The following is a 25,116-nucleotide window of genomic DNA, read 5'->3' on the forward strand; positions in this document are numbered from 1 at the left end:
GTGGTTCTTGTATCATGGCTAAGTTTGGTTTGATGGGCGGTTAATAATGCTCAAGGCTGAGATGAGAATCAGTCCCCAGGTCAACTAGATGTTTCGCACCATCTACAGCCAGACACAGCAAGGAATTGAGGTGGATCTTTGTTGAATGTTACTGATTCAACCCAAACGTCAGGATCATCATCTGGTATCTGAGCTTGTGTGTGGTGTCAGTCTGCCGCGAGGACTCCTAGATACGGTCACAGATAGAGTCTCCTGAAATCCTCCTGAGGCTTCAAAAGTCATGAAAAAGATCTTCCTCCAGAATAGATTTACCCTGACCCTCCCTGTATTAGTAGCGTTCTCTGGAGGAACAGACGTATAGAGGGGAGAAAAAGAGAGAGGATAAGGAATTGGCTCATTGAAAAGTGGATCGCCCCGTGATCACGGGTGCCGACAAGTCCGAAATCTGCAGGGCAAGTCTGAAGGCTGAAGGTGCAGGAAAGACTAGACACTGCCATCTCGAGTCCAAAGGGCATCTTAACATAGACTTCCTTCTTCTTTGGGGGACCTCATTCTTTTTGTCAATGCCTTCAACTGAGTGGATGAGGGCCACCCACACTACAGAGGCTAATCTGTTTTATCCAATGTCTTGGATTCAACACTAATCACCTCTAAGATATATTTTCCCAATGCCATCGAGACTGGTGTCTGACCAAACAACTGGGTACCATAGCCTAGCCAAGGTGACACAGAAAGTAATCATCATACTCCCTGAGTTTACACCACAAAATGAAATCAGCCCCTCAGACGGTCAACATGTAACCAAACAGGAAACAATCATGGGAAGGTGCTCTGTGGGCATATGGGTAGGGTCCCACGAGCAAAGGTGCCACTGGGATGAGAGCTATGACCAGCCTGCTGCTGGAGAACAGCCAGGAGATACCAGGCACTCTACTAGACTGTAGGGAAGTCCCAAAGTTGCCTGACAGAGTTCTCTCCTCAAAGACGGATTCGTTCACCCAACACTTTTGGCTCTCCAAAGTACCAGGCATCTCGACTGGATTCTGGGGTGAAGATATGAGTCTGACAACAGACCTCAAGACCTCACAGTCCAGGGTGGAGGCAGATATCCAAAGGACAAGAGCTATGACAACACGGGAAAAGCAGGTCTGAGCACCTCCACTCAGGGAAGATGTGACCTTGTTTGTGGGGATAAAGAACTAACACCAAACACAGTGATCATCACCCGGGAGATGAATAAGGAGAATTCGGTGATGTACAATGTGAAAATTTTTGCAGCATTTGGAAGCAAAGAACTAGGTGTAGGCACGGCATTAGATTTTAAAAATGCAGTGCTGAGGGGCGCCTGGGTGGCTCGTCAATTAAGCGTCTGACTCTTGACCTCAGCTCAGGTCTTGATGTCAGGGTTGCGAGTTCAAGCCCCACACTGGGCTCTGCGTGGGGCGTGAAGCCGACTTAAAAAAATAAAATGAGGGGCGCCTGGGTGGCGCAGTCGGTTAAGCGTCCGACTTCAGCCAGGTCACGATCTCGCAGTCCGTGAGTTCGAGCCCCGCGTCAGGCTCTGGGCTGATGGCTCAGAGGCTGGAGCCTGTTTCCGATTCTGTGTCTCCCTCTCTCTCTGCCCCTCCCCTGTTCATGCTCTGTCTCTCTCTGTCCCCAAAATAAATAAACGTTGAGACAAAAACTTTAAAAAAAAAAAAATAAAATGAAAATAAAATAAACGCAGTGCCAAACGGGCGGAAGAAGTAAGAAGCCAAAGAATGGATAGCAGAGTGTCATTTATATAACTTAGACATACATTACACAGGGCAACATGCTTCAGAGATGTGCCTATGATTTCAGGGGTGCAAAGCAGATGCACTGAGACAGTCGTCTGTGCAGAGAGGGGGATGGGAACGAGGAGGGATGAGCACATCAGTGGGAAGAGGAGCCTGGCAGGGACCGGTGAGAGATGTCTCATGAACTGAGGACTGTGCGCGACTCAAGCCTCTGCACTGAGTTCTATAGAATCTCCACACTGACCACCGCGGGAGAAAAATGACCACGCAATACCACCTGGTTACAATGATTTGGTCCATGCCTGTCTTCCCTTCCAGACAAGAGGTTGGCAAAATGTGGCCCATGAGCCAAATCCAGCTCACTGTCTGTTTTTGTAAATAAAGTCTTATTGACACACAGCCACACTCATTTGCTGGCAGAGCGCCCGTGGCGGCTTCCACAGTATAATGGTGGCTTACACACACACTACAATGGCGGCTTCCGGAGTTGCAATGGAGACTGTGTAGCCCGTAAGGCTTAAGGTATTTACCAAGTGGTCCTTTCTAGAAAGACTTTATCAACCCTGTTTCAGACTAAAAGCTCATGGCAGGGGCCACAAATAGAGAGAAACGAGGACCCCGCAAATGGTGAGATGGATATGGTGAGCAAACACCAGACAAGCACACGAGCATCCAAGACCAGACTACAGAACTCAGGCCGTGAGTAGGGTCATTCAGTTCTTGGTGTGCACCGGGCCTTTGCACATGCTCCGCTTCTATGTGGAACACTCTCCACCCCTGCTTTTCCTGGCTAACTCGGGAGGCCTCTCTGGCCCCCGTCCTCAGGTCGTGAAGCCCTGTTGTGTGCTGTCCTTACATTCTGCACGTTCTGATAGTACATGGCACCCTGGTAATTATGTGTTCAATGTCCACCTTCCTCTTTTCACATGGGTGCGGACCACGTCCTGCTCCATTCTGGACTCCAAACAACTATAGAATGTGTAGGGGAAGGGCGAGGAATACGAGCAGAAAAGACCCGAGGAGAAATGACAAAAGGCCTGCGATGCCAAAGAGAAGTGGATGCTTTCACCCAAAGGACACGTGCTTAGGCCTGACTTCCCAATACAAAGAAAACAGTCTGCTCGAAGAATTATTGACCTGGGGCTACAAGGAGCCAGATCTAGGTCAACCCAACTCCCCCCTGGAGGCTGTGCTGCCCTATTCCCATCTTTGTTCCTCTGTGAGACCAAGACTGCTCATAGAGCACAGAATGCTCTATGTCTTAAAGGCTGGTAATGTAGGAAAGCTGAAATCAGGAAAGGGGTGCCAAATTCGCAACACAGATCACCCCCGCCTCCATCCATCTCCAGCCTCCAGGCACTGTTCCGGGGGCTTTACATAAACTCACCCATGGAATCCTCATGACCAGTGATGTTACAGATGAGGAATCCACGGCACAGGGAAGGCTAGCCAGCCTCCAGCCCCGGGTCACACATCTCTCCAGCAGCAGAGCCAGATTTACTCCCTGGGAGCCTGGTGACAGAGTTTAGGCCCGGACCATCACTCGATGCCACCTGTCACGTAAGATCGCTGGTGGCCTTCTCACGTGTGACATTCAGGTTCTTATGTGCTCCTTGGAGCACCCTGTGTGTGGGGGTGGGGGGAAGGGTTTCTTAGGCCACCTAGCAGGTGATAAATCTAAGAAGCCAGGTGCTCTGAGCAGCATTCTAGACTCTTCTGTGCCCCTGCTACCAAACCCCAAGACAGTGCACCCTTGCAAAAGGCAAGTCATTCCACATAGGAAATGCTCGCCCGGTACTAGGCCAGGCCAGGTCCCAAGCTGGGCACCCAGGAGACCAGAGAGAGGGCAAGGCTGGACCAGCCCCGGAGAAGGCCCTGGGCCTGTGGATGGTAGGGCCTGGAGACACATATCCGGAACCACGGGGAAAGTCAAGGTGCAGGGTAAACCCCTAGGTGTTTACGGGTCATTTCCTTTGACGGTTATCAGGGAGTCTTCCTGGAGGAGAACGCGGCTGTCGAGTTCCTGAACTGAGTCCCACGTTCCCACATTTCTTACCCAGTAGCCAATAAAAGGACGCCCTGGGCTTCCTCTGCCCGTTGAAGGAGACTTCATACCGGGCGCCCTGGCCCCGATTCAGCCTCGGTGCCGGCTCCCAGCTCAGCGCAAAATGTCTACACGCGGTCCACTACCTGGCAGCTCTTCCGTCTCCAGCCTTATGACCTCCCTGAATGAGGCACACAGACTCTGACCCTCATGATCACCTGGGGACCCCGCTGGAATTCACGGGCTCTGGCCTCTCCCGGTGCCCCGCCCTGCTCAGGCCTGGGAGCTGCCCGGCATCGGCATCGGAGGGACTGGAAAGGACAGAACCCGAGATGAGAAGAACCCCCGCCCCCCAGCCCACCCCAGGCTTTCTTCCTCTCCTGGAAGTCGAGCCCTCGCTGGCCTGTCTGGTACTTCCTGTCCTTCCGTTCTTGAGGCTATCTTCCCGAAGGAACCTTTGGGGATTGCACGTGTGGGGATTTGACGACTTCGAGGGTCACTTTCACCTGAGCAGGTCTTGACCCCCTGACACACGAGGTGCCGGCGTGAGGCGTGCAGGGAATAGGGAGATGCACTCTGGTGAAGAGTAGAACTGATTTCCTTGACACAGAGAAGGAGCCCCGGCCTGGGCAGGAACATGAGAAAAGACAGAGGGAAATCTCCCTCTCAAACGTCCCCGCAGAGCCGCGACGTGGCTCTAGAATGGTGTCCCCGCTGAGCTCTGGGAGAGACCTTCCTTCGGAGGACGCCCTCGGGAACCTGATGTGGCACCTAATGACACGTAACGGCTGGCGGCAGCCCACCTGCTTCCCCTCCCGTCCGCCCAGCAAATGAACCACACAGTCCCACTACTCTTCATCATCAGGCCACCGGGGGTGGGGGGGGGTCTAAAACTCAGCGGCAAGTCGGACCCCTCTCCTGGCTCTGGAGCCAGACCGCTCCACTTTGCCTGTCTCGGCCTCCTGTCTCTTGTCTCAAACCTTGGGGCCTCTGACCCCTGGCCTCTGCCTGCCAACTCCCACCACCTGCCTCGGCTTCTTTTGTGCCCATTTATCCGATCGGCCGACCTCTGCCCGTCCCCGAGGACTCCTGGCTTGGTGAGTCCTCGGCAGCGAGGGAGCGGGCTCCAGCCTGGAGCACGGGCAGCCTGGGAAGTCTGTTCTGCTTCCGACCGCGGAAGGCGGCAGCCGGTTGAACCCTGACCTTTGCAGTCATCCGCTGGCCTGCAAGCCAAGCTGCCACAGACACACAGCAGCCCAGGCGGCCACACCATCCACTTAGCAGTCACCCAGACTCCCCTGGACGCTCTCCGGGCTCGTGTTTTGGGGCCTGGGGGCACAAGGTAACGACACCAGCATCGTCCAGAAACAAAAACAGAATCTTTAGCTTCCATCCGTTGGAGGATCTTCCCGTTCCCAAATATGATAAGGGAAGGGGCCCAAGGGGACCCCTCGGGTGCGATCTCTGGGGTCTGGACTAGAGAGGCAGCACTGAGCAGACTGTGGGCCACCATCTTCCCAGCAAGCCTGAAGCGGGGTGGTTAAGAAAGCCCCTCTCCCCTGCTCTGCACGCCCACAGGACCCTGGTCAGACCTCAGTCACAACGCCCATCAGAAGTCAACGTCTCATTAACTGTGCAAGGTGATCTATTCTGCTAGAATTTTAGGTTTTTCTTTCTTTCTTTTTTAAGTTTATTTATTTTTGAGAGACAGAGAGACAGCATGAGCAGGGGAGGGGCAGAGAGAGAGGGGGAGAGAGAGTCCCAAGCAGGCTCTGAGCTGTCAGCACAGAGCCCGATGTGGGGCTCAAACTCACAAAACCATGAGATCGTGACCTGAGCCGAAACCGAGGGTCAGACGCTTAACCCACTGAGCCACCGAGGAGCCCCTAGAATTTGTTTTTTTAAAGGCAGGGCAGGTGTCTTCACTCAGGCTTGCGTTCATTCAGGTATTTGTCTTCATATTCATGTTGTCAGTCAACAGCATTTATTGAGCGCCAACTGCATGCCCAGGCCCCGCCCCAGGCCCAGGGATACAAAGATAAATACAATGCAGTCCCTGAAGCCAGGGCTCCCAGTCTAGTGACAAGTAAATAGATCACTAAACCTTAATGTGACAAGTGCAACAATACAGAGAGGCAGAGGGCCATGGGAGTTCAGAGGAAGAAGCATTTTTCCCTGCCTCAGGAGATCTAGGAATGCATCACGGAGGAGGAGTCTTTTTAACTGGGTTTTGAAGGATGAATAGGAGTTCTTTTGGCCAGAAAGGCACTGTAGTCATGAACACATAACCATCTTCATCGATGAACCCTCAGCATTTCTGACACAGAAAATGCTCAGGAGGGGCTTCTGGGTGGCTTGGTCGGTAAAGCATCTGACTCTTGATTTTGACTTAGGTCATGATTTCACGGTTCGTGAGTTCAAGACCTGTGGGCTCTGAGCTGAGTGTGGAGCCTGCTTGGGATTCTCTCTCTCTCTCGTGTCTCTCTCTCGTCTCTCTCTCTCTCTCTCCCTGCCCCTCCCCTGCTCTCGCACACAAGTGCTCTCTCTCAAAATAAACAAATAAATAAACATTAAAAAAAAAAAAAAGAAAATGAAAAGAAAATGCTCAGGAACTGCCACATCATAACCAGTGCAGACTCCGTGCTGGGACAGAGAAAGAGGGCACTATCCTCACTCCTGTGCCTCAAACTTGGAGATACTTTGGAATCCCTTGGGGGGTCTTAGAAAATACTGATGGTCCTTCCTCCCTTAGAGATCCTGACATTAATGGCCTGAGATGCTGCGGGTCATTGGAACTTGTAAAAGCTCTCCGAGTGATGTCAACGTGCAGTCATGTTTGAGAACCCCTGCTTTAGACCAATGCTTCTCAAGCTTAAGGTGTAATTTCATCCAGGGGATCTTGTTAAAATGTAGTTTCAAGGGACACCTGGGTGGCTCAGTCCGTTAAATGTCCAACGGTTGGCTTCGGCTCAGGTCGTGATCTTACCATTAGTGACTTCAGTCCCCGCGTCGGGCTCTGTCCTGACCGCTCAGAGCCTGGAGCCCGCTTCGGATTCTGAGTCTCCCTCTCTCTCTGCCCCTCCCCCACTTGTGCTCTGTCTCCGTCTAAATAGACATTAAAAATAAACATGTCTAAATAAACATGAACATTTTTTTTTCAAAAATAAATAAAGTGCAGCTTCAGCTGGGACAGATCCGAGGTGGGCCCGAGAGCCTACGCTATTTTATTTTGAGAGAGACAGAGAGAGCGTGAGCGGGGGAGGGGCAGAGAGAGGGAGACAGAGAACCCCAAGCAGGCTGCACACGGTCAGCGCAGAGAGCTCCACGCGGGGCTCGAACTCACCACACCGTGAGATCGCGATCTGAGCTAAAGCCAAGAGTCAGACGCTTAACAGACTGAGCCACCCAGGCGCCCCAAGAGCCTACGTTTCCAACAAGCTCCTGGTAAGTCAGAGACCACTGGCGCGGGGACCACACTTGGAGTAGCAACTCTCTTGAGGCTGAATCCCCAAAGCGATTCGACAGACCTCAGGGTCCTGCCTGCACCCCGGAGCGGCGGTTCTGCTCTCCCGGCACTGACCTTCGGCTCTGGATCGGGGGCGGTGCTGGGTATTGGTGTTTTAGGCGCTGGCACGGCGTACCTGTCCCCGCCAGCTGCCCGCGCGGCTGCACTCGAGGCCGAGGCACAGCCGAGGGGGCCCGGGCGGGCCAGCTGACATCCCAGTGCACGGGGTGGCGGCTGCTTTGGCAGGAGCTGCCTGCTGGGTAAACATTGTTCTGGGTTTTCTCTTTTTTTCTCTTCAAACAAGCCCTTCCCAGCGCCGGCCACATAACCCTAAACAATGCCCCTCTGTGCTGTTGACACAAAGGCACAAATGGTGTCATTCCAGCCCAGAGATAAAACTCTGATCCTCCCATAATGGGGGGCATTTCCTCTTGGAAAGAACACCAGCAGATCAGGAAATTCAACAAGCCCCGTCTAAACTCTGCCCTCCGGCTAGGCTCAGGTTTTTTTTGTTGTTTTGGGTGGATTTCTGTCTCCCCAAAGCTCTGCTGGTTTCATGTGCCTCCGTCAGCAGGTATGTAAGCCCCAGACAATGGCCTCTTTCTGCGGACAATGGTCAGCGTGAGCAATGTCGCAGGAGGGCAGGGCTTGAGGAGGGACAATCAGCTTTCAGAATCCCGTGGCCGAGTGGGTGCTGCAGGGAGGGACCTGCTGTCACCAGGGCAGCTCTCCTCAAAGGCACCATTTATAGGACCCGCAGCCCCGGAAAAATGGATGCTTGGGCCGCGCGGAATTGGGGGGCCGCCCGCTCGCTGCAGGCTGACCCCCGTTCCCTGCCGTGTCGGCCTCCCCGGGGCGCCGGCAGCCCCCGCCTCTGCCGTGCAGACTCTGTTTAATGACAACACCGGCACCCCCAAAGTAGAGCGAGGCCTGCTGTCCCCCCGCACCGTGCCTCCTGCAGTACCCAGCCCGGGGCCTCCATTGGCCGGCTCTCCAGAAAAGAAAGGGCTTATTCATCCCCTAAGGTGGAAGCTCGCTTTCTCTGGGGGGAAATTGTGTAACCGTTTTGTAGTGGAATCCGCTGCAGTCCTCAAGGTCTTTCGGAAAAAGAAAAACAGATAAGGGGGCGGAGGTTGGAGCTGGTGCCGGCGGTCTCCTCCTTAGATTTGCTCACTGCGGAACAATTTTTCTGACAGAGGCCAACAGGCCCGAACGTCCTATCAGCCAGGCCCTGGATTTCAAGGACCCTCTCGGCAACTGGAAAATTAAAAAGAAACTTTTTGGCAGACAGCCATGCCTGCAAGCATGCATTCGCTCCCCTAGCACAATGCCTAACACCCAGTAGGCGCTTAGCAAACATTTGTTGAATGGATGAAACGTTTTGTAATATTGGATTCTATCTCTCCGGCTTAAAACGCCTTCAGTAGCTCCCTATTGCTTGCAGTATAAATCTCATTTTTCTTCACACGGTCGACAACTTGTCCCCTGGCCCCCCCCGAGACCTCTCCACCCTCACCATCACCCCTGTGTTCCCCCATTTGTCCCCGACACACACACAAACGCGTACACATGGTGCCCCCTGCTTCTTGCGGCAACACAATCTTGTAGACCCTAGGCCTTTGTCCCAGCTGTCCCTGGGTCCCAAAGCCCTTCCCAAGCTTCTCCAGAGATCTGTTGGGCTCCTCCCCCAGCAAGACTCGCCTCTGGCACCTGCTCCTCCTCTTAAAAGCCATCATGGTGCTTCTGACTCCACAGCCTTGCTCTTGAACGTGACCCTATCGTGTCATATTTATCTCTCCTGACTACACGTGGACTCCTTGAGAGCAGGGACTGCGTCCGATTTAGCTCCATATGCCCCGTCAGGGCCCAGGGTCTGGTCCATCATCAGTTCTCAGTACCTGGGGGACCATCTAGTTCTGGTGTGCCCAGGACGTTCCTCATTTTAGGACAGAAAGTCCCACGTCCCAGGAAACAACTGGGTCCTAGGCAAACCAGATGGTTGGCCTTCCTATTGAGAAGTGAGTAGTGAGTGAATCAGTGTCCAAATTTCCATTCATCGATTCGTTCATTCCACGCTTGTGAGCTGGGTCCCCGCTTATCCAATTTCAGGGCATTCCCACGGCTAGGCAACCCCACATCTCTTCGAAACAACCCCACTAACCGGCATTGCAAAAGGATGAGTCTTTGCGGTTGAAAGAGCATGAAGCCCATTAGACATCTTTCCGTGGCCCTTGGGGTCTTCTTTTTGGGCAACCAGCCACCTTGTTTTTAACACACCTGTTGACATCTGCCTTACCTCCCTGAACTTGCCCCAGGTCTCCCAGTCGGCTGCTCTCAGAAAGGGTGAGCTCTCTAGCCTTGCAGCCTCACAGATGAATTGCTATCCAAGGTTTTACAAGTCAAAAGGTACACAGACACTGGAGTCCCCTTCCCAAAGCAGCCCTCAGCCCCGGACCCTCAGGGCAGGAGCAATTGCAGCCAGGACCCATTTGTCTGCTCAGCCTCCCCCAGACCCTCAGGCAGCCCAGACCCATCTGTTTCCCAGTTCGAGGCCAAATCAAGCTATGAAAGGATCAGGCTTCATTTGACCCGAGACCGCTGGGGCATCGCCAGCTCTGCCCTAGCTTGACCGGACCAGCCTTAATCCCCCTCCCTCCTTGGTGGGCTTTCAGGGGCACCATCTCCCCTGCATGGTGATTCCAGAGCTTCTGAGAAGTGTGACCCAACAGAAAGCCACAAAGACTGACACACCCGGTTTAATACCAGCTCAGCCATGTAGCTGGTAAGTTACAACTTCTCTTGTGCCGTCTCATTGGAACAGGGAGCTTCTTGCATTTATTTGTTTGTTTGTTTATTATTCTTTAAAACTTTATTTATTTTTGAGAGAGAAAGAGAGAGAGCACAAGCAGGGGAGGGCCGGAGAGAGAGGGAGAGACAGAATCTGAAGCAGGCTCCAGGCTCGAGCTGTCAGCACAGAGCCCGACTCGGGGCCCGAACCCACAAACTGTGAGCTCTTGACCTGAGCTGCAGTCAGATGCTTAACCGACGAAGCCACCCAAGTGCCCCATAAACAGGGAAATTCTTCATGTCCACTTTGTAACATCACTTAAAGATTATAGGAGAGGGGCACCCAGGTGGCTCAGTCGGTTAAGTGTCTGACTCTTGGTTTCAGCTCAGGTCATGATTTTACATTCATGAGCTCAAGCCCTGTGTCGGGCTCTGTGCTGGGTGTGGGGCCTCTTTGGGATTCTCTCTCTCTCTCCCTCTCTCTCTCTCTCTCTCTCTCTCTCAAAATAAATAAATAAACTTTAAAAAAAAATTGAAAAAAAAAGATTACATGAGATCGACAAGGCATCCAGATCGGGGTTTGGCACACAGTGGGTGCTTCGAAACGTACTTCTCCCACCTTCGATGCCAAGGGAATAAACAACCATTTGAGTGGATCCATTTGGCACCGTGGAGCCATGCCCATACTTTCTGGAAACTCCCTCTGCTGAATGAAGAAGAGACAGAGTCACTGGGCAAGGTCACCAAGTTCTGCCCCTTCTAAAGTGTCCTTTCCCCTAGCAGAACGACCCAAGTTGCAGAAGCTGTCCCTATCTAAGATGGACAAAAGTCGTAACTTTATGCTGGAACATTCCAAAAAATCTTTGGTTAACAAAAGACAAGAAAAATAAATATCAACAGATGGATTTCTTTTTAATTCTTGCCCTAAAAATTTATAATAGAAATGTTAAAATTTCTTTTAATTAATTAATTTTAAAGCATACCATGTAGGCGAATATGAGGCATCTCAATGCTAAGATTTGGAGGTCTCCCTTCAAAGAAGCAATAGTTTAAAATCCTTCTCATTCCCCATGGAAAAAAAATTACTTCCTTTCATCCAAACCCAACTCCTTGATTCTCCAAAGGCCATGAGCTGTGGGCATGAGCACCTACCTTTTAAAATGCATGTATTGGGGCGCCTGGGTGGCTCAGTCAGTTAAGTGTCCGACTTCAGCTCGGGTCATGATCTCACGGTTCATGAGTTCGAGCCCCGCCTCAGGCTCTGTGCTGACAGCTTGGAGCCTGGAGCCTGCTTCGGATTCTGTGTCTCCCTCCCTCTCTGCCCCTTCCTCACTCTCACTCTGTCTCTCTATCAAAAATCAATAATCTAAAATTTTAAAAATAAAATGCATCATTTAACCAACCTGGGCTATTCACACTGCACACGCTGCCTTAGTACACTCCATTCACACAACCCCTCGCTCGCTTCTCAGTTTCTTCCCCTCCATATAATCTTAATGCCCCTATTTATTTCTTGCTTGTTTCTAGGAACACTTTGACTTTTTTATTAAGTCAAAATTAATAGCTTTGCACCCTAAGAATGAGCTACAAAACTGTGTTGTTTTTGGAAAGTCCTTCTAAGGTTTGGTTTGGCTGGATTTGATTCGTTTTTTTTTTCTCAATGGTAGCCCTGAATTAATGACTTTAGGGAATCTCTGTTGGAACATTGAAGACCGTCTGGGCTCACACGTGTTTAAAACTGCTTTGTGTGTACGAGCACACACAGGCACAGGAAGGGTGAAGATCCTAGCTCAAGAATCATGCAGCAGACCTAGCACAAGGGAGCTCTACATCAACAGCAGGTGCCTTCTATCATCTTCTACGTTATTGCAAGTCAAGTCGGAGAAAAACTGGAAATTAATTGGAAGAGCCATAAAGACAACATCAGAAACATCACCGTGCTTGCTCATTTTTTTTCTCAATTAGTTTTTGGAAATACTTGCTTTTCTTTTGTGCTAATTTCCGAATAATTGTCCACTTTGGAACTCTTACAAAATGGGTAGGTATTTGAGAACCATGATGACCTGTGACCTTTGACCCAAGGTGATCTTTACTGGGGGGATCCATGAAAGATTGATTTGAGCAGAGTTGAGTTAGACAAACAAGTCATTCACATACCTTTAAATCCGGGGGCAAATCAGGTAAAAATGTTAGCGACCTTTGTGGCCTGGAATTTCCTGCCCCCATAGTCAGGAATTAGGATGATACTGCTCCTAGCCTCTGCAAGTATTGATGAAGATGTTTCTGGATCTTTCCCTTCAAATGGACCCCTAGAATAATCCAATGGAGCATACGAGGTCTCGTCAACAGGTAAGCTGGCTTCTTGACAAATAACTTTAAAAAAGAATAGAAAAGGGTGCCTTTTACATAATTTAGAGCAATAATTCTAAATATTTCCATCACAGACATATTGAATCAAAGGAATATTCAATCCTTCTTCCAAAGAGTCCAAGTTTTAGGAAGACCTTTAATTAGCGTCAAAACACAGGAAAATGGGAGTTTCTGACGGGGCTGTGTTCCTGGGAGCCATGCAGAGAGGACAGGATCACAACCTGAGAGAAACTGCCCAGTGCTGTTCTCTAGTGAGGGGTCCTGCGTCAGGGCGGGACGGCAGCTACACGGGACAGCAGTTACAAGCATTTGTGGCTGGCCTTACTGCCACTCCAGAAACTTCAGTCGCTGTGGAATTGCCCAGGCTGGGAGCTACTGACCTTGACACCTCATTCCCACCATCTCTGAGCCCGCTGACCAAGCTGAGGAGACAAAGTAGGTGGAGAGGGAGGGTTTAGGAGGCGACCTGCAGGCTGCATGTTCATTTTCTCTGAGGCGTATTTATGTTTAAATGTAGGGGACAAAACCCAACTGGATCACATTAACAAAAATTTTAAAACAGAAAAGCATCAGGACACCTGGGTGGCTCAGTCAGCTAAGCATCCAAATCTTGGTTTCAGCCCTGGTCATGACGTCACGGTTTGTGGGGTTGAGCCCCGTGACAGGCTCTGTGCCACTAGCACGCAGCCCGTTTGGGATTCTCTCTCTCTCCCTCTCTCTTCTCAAAACAAATAAACTTAAAAAACAAAACGAAACAGAAATGCATCGATACTAATGCGATGTCCTACATTATTCACATGCACACCCTCTATGGATTCCTTATTTGCAAATTTCCCTACTCACTAATATGTATCTGTAACCTCAAAACCGATGCTCAAAGAACTTTCATGGTCATTCACTGACATGCACAAAGTGACGAGTTTGAGTGACCCCACATCCGGGTTCCCAGCCAAGGCAAAACACAGAGAGTCTCTGCCTTCTTGTTTCAGCTCCATACTGTAAACAAATGGCCTCTTGCCAATCTATTTAGCGCAATGTTTTTTGTATTTGTGTGCTTCCTGTTGGTGATTTCACTGTTTAAAATAGCCCCCCACCATAATGTTGCAAGTGTTCTCAAGAGCCAGGAAGCTGTGATGTGTCTTATAAGAAAAAGTACGTGTGTTAGAAAAGCTTCGTTAGGGCAGGGGCCATAGCGCTGTTGGCCATGAGTTCTATGTTGATGAATCAACAATAGATATCAAATAAAGTGTCTTTAAACAGAAACACACATAAAATAAGAATAGGAATTGGTCAGTTGATAAAAATGCTATAACCAGAAGCTCACAGGAACCTAACCATGTATTTCTCCTAAGAACGATGGTCCTGTTCACTGAGTCAGTGTGTGAAGTGACTTTGTAGAACATTGCCACGAATATTGAGGACCAATTGTACTTAAAATTTCATTTCCTGGGGCACCTGGGTTGGCTCAGTCGGTTAAGCATCCGACTCTTGGTTTCAGCTCAGGTCATGATCTCACGGCTCATGAGTTCGAGCCCCACATTGGGCTCCACGCTGATAGCACAGAGCTTGCTTGGGATTCCCTCTCTCCCTCTCTCTCTGCCCCACCTCCGTGCTTGCTCTCTCTCTCTCTCAATAAATAAAAAAACTTTTAAAAACTTCTCCTTTCCTGCTTGCTTCAGTTACTATTATAACAAAAATACTTGGCAACACACACCTATAACAAGGCTTCTTTTCCATCTACTTAACCATTCCCTTATTGTTGGGCCTTGGGTTGTTTCCGATATTTCAACCTTATAGACAAAGCTGCAGACAGTATATGGTGTAGGCATTCCACAGGGACACTAATCCATCTTATCCTTGTCGGCATCCCCAGCACAAATCTCAGGGCTTGACATAGAGTTCATCTCAAATAAATGTTTGTTGAGTGAGTGAATAATGTCAGGTTGAACGATGATGGTTAAAGACCATCAGTTCAAGATGGAAGTCTTAGCAGGTGCTCAATACATGCCTGTTGTCTGACATATTAACATCTGCTGATCACCCTGTATGTGTTTGTAGCTAACACCAGGCCTGGATTCTTACTCTCATCCTCCTGTTTAATCCACGCCACCTTCTGAGTTAAGTTTGATTAGCCCCATTGTATATAGAGCCACACAGCTAAGTGGAGCCACCACCGTGCTTCTAGCCCAGGTCTCAGTGACTCCCAATCCCCTGCTCTTTCTGCTTCACCAGGCTGAAGACCTCGGTGTGTGCTGAGCTATGTGGGCACAGCTCTAGAGCCACGGGATCAGGGCGAGTGGATCAGTCAACCCTCTACAGAGCCCGCGGGACATCCAATGCCTGAGGCTCTGCCTTCTCCCCACTCCTTACAATTCTGCCACCTGAAGTCCTCCTTTCTCCCATAACCACACAGGCTGGACGTGGTGGGTGGCTATCGCCATGCGTCACTCCTGGGCCTTGCCCTCACAGAGGTACTTGGTGGGCACTCAGCCTTCAATGCTGGGGCCCATGTAAACTGAAACTCATACCTGACTTGCCTGTGCTGTGGGAATGGATGTGATGAGGCAAGCGAGGCACAGCCTATTGGATTCCAGAAGCTTTTCAAGGTTGAGGTTTTGAACTCCTCTCTTGATTTGAGTGGGTTGGAGTTGGGAGTGGGATGGGGACAATGTTGGGGCATTCCTTGATATTTATAAAAGATGAGGCAGAGATGGAAATAATAAGCTTTGTCCATTTGATCTGCATTTCAAAAATAGAGGGATCACCTCAACTGGTAACTCCCCAGCCAGGGAAGGATGATGGGTATTAGCCATGAACCCTAAGGCTGGTAATTGTTAATAGAATAGCTCAGATATGGTGGCGAGTCCCAGGGCAGGGGTCAGAGGACTCTTGCAACTTCGGAGGCTCACCAGCTGATCCGTCAGTAACCTTTCCCATTTTGCAAAACAGCTACACGCCATTCTGTTCTGTTTCACGAGGCTGTCAGGAAGGAAAAGAGAAGATGGTGTTCCCTGTTCTGAGAATGTCTGTGCCTCTTAGCTGTCGGGGGCACTCCCACTCATCTGACTCGCAAGACCCAAGGCGAGTGTTTTCCTTCTCTGAAGACTTCTTCGGTGGAACTCTCCCAAAGTAGCCACAACATCCCCTTTGTCATATAGCGCCCCACGTAGACTCATTGTACGCAACAAGCTGCCCTGAAAACACGGGCTTATTGTGTCTGTCTCTCCTGGGGGTAGAGACCATACCTAATCCACTGTCGGTCCCCAGCAACGTCTGCCACATAGCAGGTGTTCTGCAAGCACTGAACGAATGAGTGGGAAAAGGCAGAGATCAGCATCTTCTTAAGAAGTTGCAGTATCCTTCTGCACGTTTCTTTAAGTGCCCTCAAAATTCACAGTGCTGTCTTGAAGCGTGGAGTCTTTGAAGGGGATGTCAATGCCAGTTTCTCCTACCATGCAGGAACCCTTTTTCAGCATCCCAGGAGAAGTAGTTGTCCCATATCTCCCCCGGACATCCCCAGTGATTGTAAGCAGGGGGAATTATTCGTGAATCCTGCCTTTCTGTGGGTACTCTGACTTCTTCATTACCAAGGGCCCTGAGGTTCTGGAAGATGGGGAAACAATCACAGTTATAACAATCATGCTTTGTTGACGGAAACGTTCATTATACAGCTAAAGGTGAGTACTGAGGTACCATGTACTCTTCTTGGTGCTTAATTCACTGAATCTTCATTCCACCCTCCACCAACCCTACAGAATGGTATGATTGTTATCTTCACTTCATAGACAGGAAATTTGAGGCCCAGAGAGGTAAAAAAAATAATAACTTGCCGAAGGCCACACAGTAAACTGCAGAGCTAGGGTCAGAACCCAGGTGATCTAGCTCTAGAACCCATACTCTAACTACCGACCTCTGCTTCTCCATAGAAGTGAGTCAACGATGTTTATGGTGCACGATGCACTTGGCATTACATTGGCTCCTTTCCATATATGAACGCTGTCATCACTGGGGACAATCCTGTGACTCAGACAAGCGAGTGTCCCCATGGAACAGGTAAAGCAACATTCCAGCCCCCACCCCCTATGATACGTGTCACGCATCCCGTAGGTTGGCTAGGACCACCCCACGAACATTGCCTTGGATAGAAGGAGACGGTGTCTCAGAAAACACTTCTTCCTGGCTACACAGAAATGTAGTTTCTATGAATTCATTTTGGACCTGTCAACATATACCGGCAACGTCCAAGGAGTCTCTTTTCTGCTCTTAGCCTCAGTTTTCTCACTTATGAAATTTGGAGACCAGACCAGGGCTCTAAGACCCTGTCCTACCCTGGCATCGGGCTCTGCTGCCCTGAGGTCTGTGGGAGAAGAGAGGGGCAGGGGGAGATGGAGGGGAGGGAGGAGGAGGGTGGAGTTGGCAGTTACTGGAGAGGCAGCAGAGCCCCCAGGTCTTAGAAATGGGCAGAGGAGAAGGATCTACAAAGAGCGGTAAAAGCAAAAAGGGGAGAGAGATCCCACAATCTCCTGGCAACACCCTCAAGATTCTGTTCCCTACCCCCATTCAGTCTAGAACACACCCTTCCCACACCTTCTGATAGAAACTGGGCTAGGGGACGCCTGGGTGGCTCAGGCGGATGAGCATCCAACTCTTGATTATGGCTCAGGTCATGATCTCACTGCTCAAGAGTTTGAACCCCACCTCAGGCTCTGCACTGATAGCGTGGAGCCTGCTTGGGATTCTCTCTCTCTCCCTCTCTCTCCCGTCCCCGATCGGAATCTCCTGGTGATTCCCTCAAGGTTCTGTTCTCTACCCCCCTTCGGTGCAGATCACCGCCTTCCCAGACCTTCTAATCGAAGCTGGGCCAGCCCCGTTTCCAGGCAGCGGGGGGAGCCTGCGGCAGGCATATCTCAACACTCCACAAGTGAGCAGCTCCTCCCAGCCTCCCCGCTGGACCCCCTGCCCCACGGTCCTCCTTTTGCCAGCTGCCCTCAGAAGACAGAAGTCACCTCTGGGGACACCAGGTGGGCAGGGTGGCCCTGAGGTTAGCTGAGGTTTAACGCCCACCTGGAGGGCAGGTGCGCCAGGCTGCTCTCCGACAAAGCACCTTCCCTGCGTGAGAAGGGCCCCTCAGCTTTCCACGGCCCCAGACAATGCTGAGAAGCCCACTTTTTGCGAGTCGCTCAAGGTTTGGGACCCTCCTCCGCAGCTCGCATTCAAACCACACCGTGCACACCCTGTGCGGTGGGCTGGGAGGCAGGAGACATCAGGCCGCACAGCTGAGAGCCCCTACCCTGTGCACCTTCTCTGAAGAGGGAGCAAAGAGGCGCTAAGACCTGGGCCCCCTCCCTCTCCGCTCATGCCTCCCGAAAGGGTAAGGAGGAGAATTACCTTTCAGCCCTCCTCTGGGCCAGCCTGGACGGCTGGTGTCATCGCCTGCATTCCCCAGGGTGTTCGTCGGGGTGACACTGAACGCTCAAGGTCAGGGTCTGGCCTGCCTCCCCTACTCAGCACTGAGACCCCCACACCCACGGGTTTGATTTTGACGAGACGAGGCGGCAAATGGGAAAACATCACGCTCTTCCTCAGGTGGGTCTTGAAGTAGAAACTTGGGACAAGGGTGTTCGAAACCAGAGGCCAGAGGGCTGAGCCGGGCCCCGCAAGCCAACCTGAGCAGCAATAAGGCTGAGACTTGAACCTCCATCGGCCCACTCCCGCGTCTGTGACTCGGTTGGCCCAACCCAGAGGGAAACGATGTGTGAACCCCACCGCTGCTAACTCACCATCGGGACGAATGGCGGCGGCCCTAACTTACCCCCTCCCCGACTCCAGCACTGGCCACGGGGAGGGTACAGGCGTCCAGTGCATACCATACCCCCAACGCTTTAGGAGAGGGACCCACATAACCCATCACCCAACCGAAAAAGAGAGGCTTCCAGCTCCAGCCCCCCCACCCCACTCCACCCCTCAGGGCCTCAATCTGCTCGGCTACAAAACAGGGGTAAGAATAGCCCTTTCAATGAAATGACTATAAAGCCCGGGACGTGCACCCCCGTTTACAAAGGTGGGTGCTGAGCACCCCCATTGAGAGAGAGGAGAAGCCAACCAAAACTGTTTCACAGCTAAAACGGCTCCTGGAGGAGACAGGGCCTGGGGGCTGGGTGGAGGGTATTATCGGGGCCCAGGTGAGCTCACGCGGGTGATGCTGCTCAGCTGGTGCAGGAGGGGAAGCGGGGGGTTGGGGGCTCCGGCTCTCAGAGTCACCAATTGTCTGTCGCCCTGCTCCCTCACGCATGTGGCAGGCAGAGATAAATTAACGGCAATCAACAATAAGACTTCAACTTTCTAATGAACTTGGTGGAGTGCGCCTTCTATTTTTAACTGGCCCAATTTCTCGGTCACATCACATGACTCCTATTGTCTTGGCTGAGAATTATGAGAAACAGAGAGACAGAGAGAGAGAGGGAGGGAGGAGAAAGTGAAACTGGGCCATATTTTTTAGTTCAGCAAGGTGACAAACTCTCTTAGTTGCATGTGTATTTTCTCTTTCATTTGCAATTTGCTAAGTAGCTTTAGAGAAAAACAGTGACTTCTTCTACAGTGTTCTATTTAAGGAAACAAAGAGCTAGAAAATGACCTGATTGGGGTCACACAGAAAGTTCTGAACTAAATAAGAAGTTGCTTTGGAGACTGTGTCGATGATTTAGTTCCATTTAACTTCAGGGGTCTCGGAAGCTTTTTGGGTTTGGAGATGGGGTGGGCTTAGCTCACATTTTTACCATTCGTGTAATATTTCCCGTCATATTGGGCAGCGCCCTGGTGTAGTGGCAAGAATATTGGCTTAAGCTTGGAATGAAACTATTCTCTGCCTTTCTTGACCAGCGTGGGCTGACATGGGAAACTCTGGTGGCATAGATGCGTTCCCTGCGTATTATGTCATTCCCTCGATCTCCACGAATGACTCTCCAGGGCAAGTGTCAATGTCTTGAAGACAACCTGCAACTCATAGCTCCAGCATCCCTGAGGCTGAAGGGAGGAGATCTCGTTGTTTCTCATCTGTTACCCAGGAAAGAGAACCCAAGTGGTTCCTTAAAATTCATCGGTTTCAACAAGTTAGCTTAACTACACAGATTCTGAATTACTCAACTTCGGAGTCGCCTAAACACTTGAAATCTGAATGCCCTTGTTAGGAAGTTGGAAATCTTAAGAAGCTGCCCCTTTGGCATTATCAGTAGGTCCCTAATTCTGGACCTTCTGTGTTTAAGCCCACGATTCCCAAACTGTGGGTTGAGGTGCCCCGAGGCCCACAGCAAACTCAGGGAAGCACTGAAGAGTATTTTGTATCTTGGAGCAGTTCCTGACATCCGTTAGACATCACACAAACCACGTGCTTTGTGGTCGTTCCTTCCTGCAACAGTAGATTGTGCTACATTCCTTTCAACGACATCTTATCCTTGCAAAGCGGGGTTTGGGGGTTCAGTGATAACGGGCAGATGAAGTGTGAAACTCACTGTGAGACAGGAAACGAAGATGTTAGTGTCCAATCAGATGCCAGGATCAGAGAAGCTGCATAGCACCCAAAAGGCTCACATGCCGTTCGCTGTATTTATTCAAGAATGAGATAAAAATGGTTCTTTTACTTTCAATTTATGGGTATGATTATTTCAGGTGGGTACTAATTTGTTAGGAGATAAATGATTATTAAGTTGTCGGCTAGAACTACTTAATAAACAGAACTGTTAGGTATTTCTTTTGGTCTATGGGCACCATGAGCCAAAATGGTTTGGGAAACCCATAAGCTAGCTTACAACTCCGGAGGTGGCCTTTCAGCTTCTTATAAAGGTCTCTTCAAGTGCAATGGAAACTATTATAAATATTGTGGCAAGTTGTGTTTGCCCCCCAAAAGCCCCCAGCAATATTTCTAGTCCCATTCTGTTTTCTAGAAACTTGCCTCTCCTCTCATTATAAGGTTGAGCTTAATTTCCCTTCTCTTTTGAACAAGAGTCAAGTTTTTTATTATTATCTTTTTAATGTTTATTTATTTTTGAGAGAGAGACAGAGACAGAGCATGAGTGGGAGAGGGGCAGAGACACAGAATCTGAAGCAGGCTCCAGGCTCTGAGCTGTCAGCATAGAGCCCAACGCAAGGCTGAGACTCACAAACCATGAGCTCATGACCCGAGCCAAAGTCAGACACTTAACTGCCTGAGCCACGCAGGCACCCCTGAACATGAGTCAGGTTTAGTGACTCCCTTCTAACGAAAGCTACTGAATACAATGTACAGAAGCCATGCTGGGTGACTCTTAAGGCCAGGTGGAAAAGATGGTGAGGCTTCAGCCTGCCTTTCTCTTCGGATGCCTGCCCTGGGAACCCAGCCACCATGCTGTGAGGGAGCCCAAGCAGCCCATGTGGAGAGGAACTGAGACCCCCCTCAGCCAGCATCAGCCGCCCCTACTTATCCAAGTCTTGACCAAACAAGCCTTCCGATGATTACAGCCCCAAGCTTGGAGTCTGGCAGCTAAGGCTCCAAACACTATGAAGCAAAAATAAGCCATCCTCTCTGTGCCTATTAGAATTCCTGACCCAGAGATCAGTGAGCATAATAAATGGTTGTGTTAAGCCTCTGAAATTTGGGGTACTTTGTCACGCAGCATTAGATAACCCAAGCGAGTATGATGGACACGTATGAGATGCCTATCCAGCCCAGGAACTACTAGCTTCCCCAGCTCCTCTCTGGAATTCTCTCCATATACACTCACCCCATCCATATAACTACAGAGAGGACACCCCCCTGCCAAACACCTTACTTGCACCAGGTAACTCCACCCCTCTGGCCAAGAGGATTGGACCAGGAGTAACAACCTGACCAAACAAAGTCAATCCCAGACTTGTCTCAGGAATTTGGAACTGAGAGGGAGATTGGTGCTTCTGTTGTCACTGGTTCCCTTGACTGTAACTTCAGTAGTTTCGGGGCAGCCATCTTGGACGCCACATAGACTGGCAAGCAGAGACAGAAGAAGAAACAGACACACAGGGCAAAGCAGAGGTAAGAGGGAGAAAGTGTGCTGCCCCAGGTCTCGGAAGGACTTGCAGTTCTGGACTCCAGTTCTTCCTGAGGCTCCAGAGAGCAACCTCCAAGCCATTTCTTTAAAATAAATTCCCCGTGTTTTGCTTACATTTGCTAGGATTTGTTTCTGCAGCCTCAGGGTATTTTTCACATCTACCCAGCACTTTACAGCCCACTGAGGCTCTTTATCTGCATGATCTCATACAATCCTGTAAGAGGTATATGTTACCACCCCCTCCCCCCCCCCATCATCGAGAAGAAGAAACAGAGGTCCAGAGGAAGCTACGGGAGTAAGGCTCACAGGTGGAAACAGACATTAAACCAGAACTACAACCTGTCTTCTGTCTCCAAATGCCAAGCTCTGTTTGGGGGATATTTCTTCCTCCTGCTCTGTAGAAGTGGGGAGGTGACATCTGGTTTGTCTCCGAAACCAACCATATGTCCACAGTGTTTTCCTGCTGCTTCATAAGACTCAGGGATGCCCAGCATTCAGGCCAGTCCTTGGGAAACCAGACCCTCAGCCAAGGATACAGGGTGCCCAGTGCCCAGTGCCCGGCACCCAGAGAGCTCAGTACCCAAAAGGAGCCCAGTGGGCACTGTAGATGCTCCAGACAAGCGACTCCTCCAGTCCAAGGTGGCCGGAGACGCTGCCCAAAGGAAATGGCATGGGAAGTTCAGGAGCACTTGGATACGTCCAAGGTGAGGGTGAGGGGGGGAGGGAGATCATACTCCAAAATTGCCTTTTTCTTTCCAGGACCTTCTCAGGTTCTTCAGTAACAAGAAACCTGAACCTTTGACTCCTCAAGGCCTTCAACTCTCCCTGAGAAAGTCTGCTGAAGAAAGCATCTAGTCCAGCCTCCAACCGATGAATGAGACCCCTCTGCCGAATCCCAGCAACGCTCTAATCTCCTGCTGTCAAACAAGGGGCGGGGGCCACGGGGCGTGGGAAGCACATGAGCAGAGAACGACCTGGGTTCAAGTCCTGATTCTGCCACATATTCCTGCTGGTCCCTACATAAGTCACTTAACATGTCTCAACCTCAATTTCCTCATCTCTCCCCTTCAACTGAGATGTTGTTTGTTCAACCCAGAAAAAAGGTAGGTGAAGTGTCCAACATCCGTCATAGTAAACGCTCGGCAAAGTCTAACATTTAAATGACCTCGTCTGACAGCCCATCCAATCTTTGTTTGGTCCTTATTGTTAGAAATGCTTTCTTCTATGTGGATGAGCTAAGCTCTGCCTGCCCGGAGTGCCCACCGCTGGCCCTGCCTCTGCCTCCAGAGCCCCCCGAAGGACAGCCCTCAAGCCCCCAACCTTCCTGCACACACCACTGCTTCCTGCCTCCACCCTCAGACTGGTCCCTTCCCTGCTCCCCACAGTCAGACTGTGGAAGCTGCAGACTGCCGGTGTGTTCCTGGGGGAGCCTGCGCACATTGAAAGCCTTGTTTGCATGGAAACTTCCTCACTGAGTCAGGTCAGCAGCTTCTGTCAACACAGCCCTCAGATAAGATGCTGTAACTCAGAATGTTTGGCTCAATAGACATCTGCTACGCCCGAATCCTACGTCCTGTGCTAGCGGCCTCCAAAAGGCAATTTCAGATTTCCCCATCCTTCTCTCCCCTTCTCTCCCATGCCCGGCCTCCCCACTGCACAAATAGAAGCCAAAGGGAAAGGTCCAATTATTCCATGGAGATTTAGCTACTGTATTGACAAAACTCAGCGTTAATTCCCAGAAAGCATTCAAGCCCTGGGGTGGGGGCAGGGTGGGGGCAGGGAGAGCCCGCTGGATAACTGGGTGAGAGTCATAGCCGCTTTTCAGCCGAATCTGACCTAGTTTAATGAAATCAGGTCATCTGTGAGCTCTTCATTACCCTCAGACTAAACAGGACCCAACAGAGCAGCCAATGTCCCTGGCCTTTCTGAATTCTGCTCATTCGCATTATGACATTTTGATGTTGGGTCTTAATGCGTGTTGACTTAGTGGCTGGGCCCCTGCAAAGGTAGTAAACAGGCAGGAAAGTAAACAAGAGGGCTGATGTTAAAAGCACACGCACACAAAGGCAGTGTAAATACCCCAGGTCCCCAGCCTGCATCCTCAGGGAAGCCAGCAGACAAAAGGCGTCACGAGTGTCTGTGACTATTATCGCTGATGGACGGACGGGACTCACCTATTATCCTGCCGGCTCTTCAGCTGGAACTCGCGGCTTCAGCAGATCTTCGGGGCAGGGGGTGGGCTGGGAGGGAAATGAAATTGTCAGTTTAGGGATGGTAGATTGGATTCAAGGGCAAATTGCTCTCTGGCAACAACTGCAGAGGACAGGGACAGTCACTCCTCTTGAGACTGTCCTGTGGGCTGGTGATGGCTTTATTTCATCTGCTGTCCCGATCTGCATTTTCCGGAAACCGAAGCCTGTGGCCTGGGAGTCTGCAAAGGAACCGTCTTCTCTCGGTGGATGCTTATTAATGGGATGACTATTTACGGAAGTAAATGATATGTGTGACTTCCCGGTCCCTATCAGAATCGTCACAGCCTGTCAACCTCAGAAAGGGCAGGATGCTCCATCCCTGATACGCACAGCAAGCGCTTCAGTACAGAGGTGGCCCAAGGACTGAGGGTTCGGGGTGTGGTCACAGTTTTAACTGAAGATGAACTTAACGGGCACAGACTGGCTCAGGCGGACAGCCAAGGGAGGCAGGAGGGAATTCGCGCACACACTGGCTATTCTCTGGAGTCCGTAGTAGTCCGGGGTGGGGTTGAGAGTCTCACATGGTGACGAATTTGGTCTGGGTTCTGGCTGTTGCCTGTTGAGCAATGGCTCCCGGTGGGAAAACGCCGTCCCCTCACCCTCCCTTCCCGAAGGCTCCTTGCCTTCGGGGAAACACTCCTCTGTCAGTTACCTCATTGATGTGCCCAGCCCCTGTGGAGAGAGGCCTGAGGGCTCACAGTGCAGACTGGAAGAAGTGAAATACTGTGACCTAAGGGTGACCTGAGCAAGGAGTGTCACTTGTCTGGCTTTTAGTTTTTCCTTGTGCTTCCCCACAACATTTCTAAGGCTCTTCTATGAAGTTCGTTCTGATTCTACAGAGTCCTAAAACCATTCTCTGCCTCGGTTCCCCGGGCCCCCATACTCCTTTTCAGAACAGGTGTCCCCTGGAGAAGCCATCTCTGTGGTCTTTTGGGCTCCACCACTGGCCTCGGCTGCCTTAATGCCAGGCTCGGACGCTGACCTGCTCCCTCCCAGGGCCACCACTTGAGAGTAGTGCTTGCCCTGGGTCTATTGTTTCCTTTAGCGATTGGTAGACACAGTTGGCCACAGAAGAAAACCAGTTTCTTTCCCAAAAGCAAGGGATTACAAGCTGGTCCACTCCATGACTCTACAGAGCCGAAGGGATGGAAGGCGTTGGGTCTGCCCCTGTGCCTGGCCTGACAACCAGAGTTAGACTGTCCAGAGAAGCAAGATCCTGCCGTCAGAATGACGGCTGAGATTCTGGCTTTAACCCCTCTGTACTATCTAATCGGGAAAATGGCAGGATCGGGTTTCCTGTTTTATTGGCATTCGATAATAT

General features: G+C 50.7%; 1 long non-coding RNA gene across 2 annotated transcripts in view; it reads right to left on the minus strand.

Annotated features, from left to right (window-relative positions):
* LOC125163044 (uncharacterized) overlaps positions 1 to 15,202 on the minus strand; it is a 33,659-nt gene extending 18,457 nt beyond the window's left edge. For both annotated transcript variants that reach the window (XR_007151250.1, XR_007151251.1), the window contains exons 1-2: positions 15,013 to 15,202; positions 12,272 to 12,487 (exon numbers count right to left, since the gene is read on the minus strand). This is a non-coding gene — a long non-coding RNA (uncharacterized LOC125163044). The remainder of the gene's footprint in view (positions 1 to 12,271; positions 12,488 to 15,012) is intronic.
* Positions 15,203 to 25,116: the final 9,914 nt, after the last annotated feature.

This window comes from Prionailurus viverrinus, chromosome A3 (assembly GCF_022837055.1).
Source record: "Prionailurus viverrinus isolate Anna chromosome A3, UM_Priviv_1.0, whole genome shotgun sequence".
In the NCBI taxonomy this organism is placed as follows: domain Eukaryota; kingdom Metazoa; phylum Chordata; class Mammalia; order Carnivora; family Felidae; genus Prionailurus; species Prionailurus viverrinus.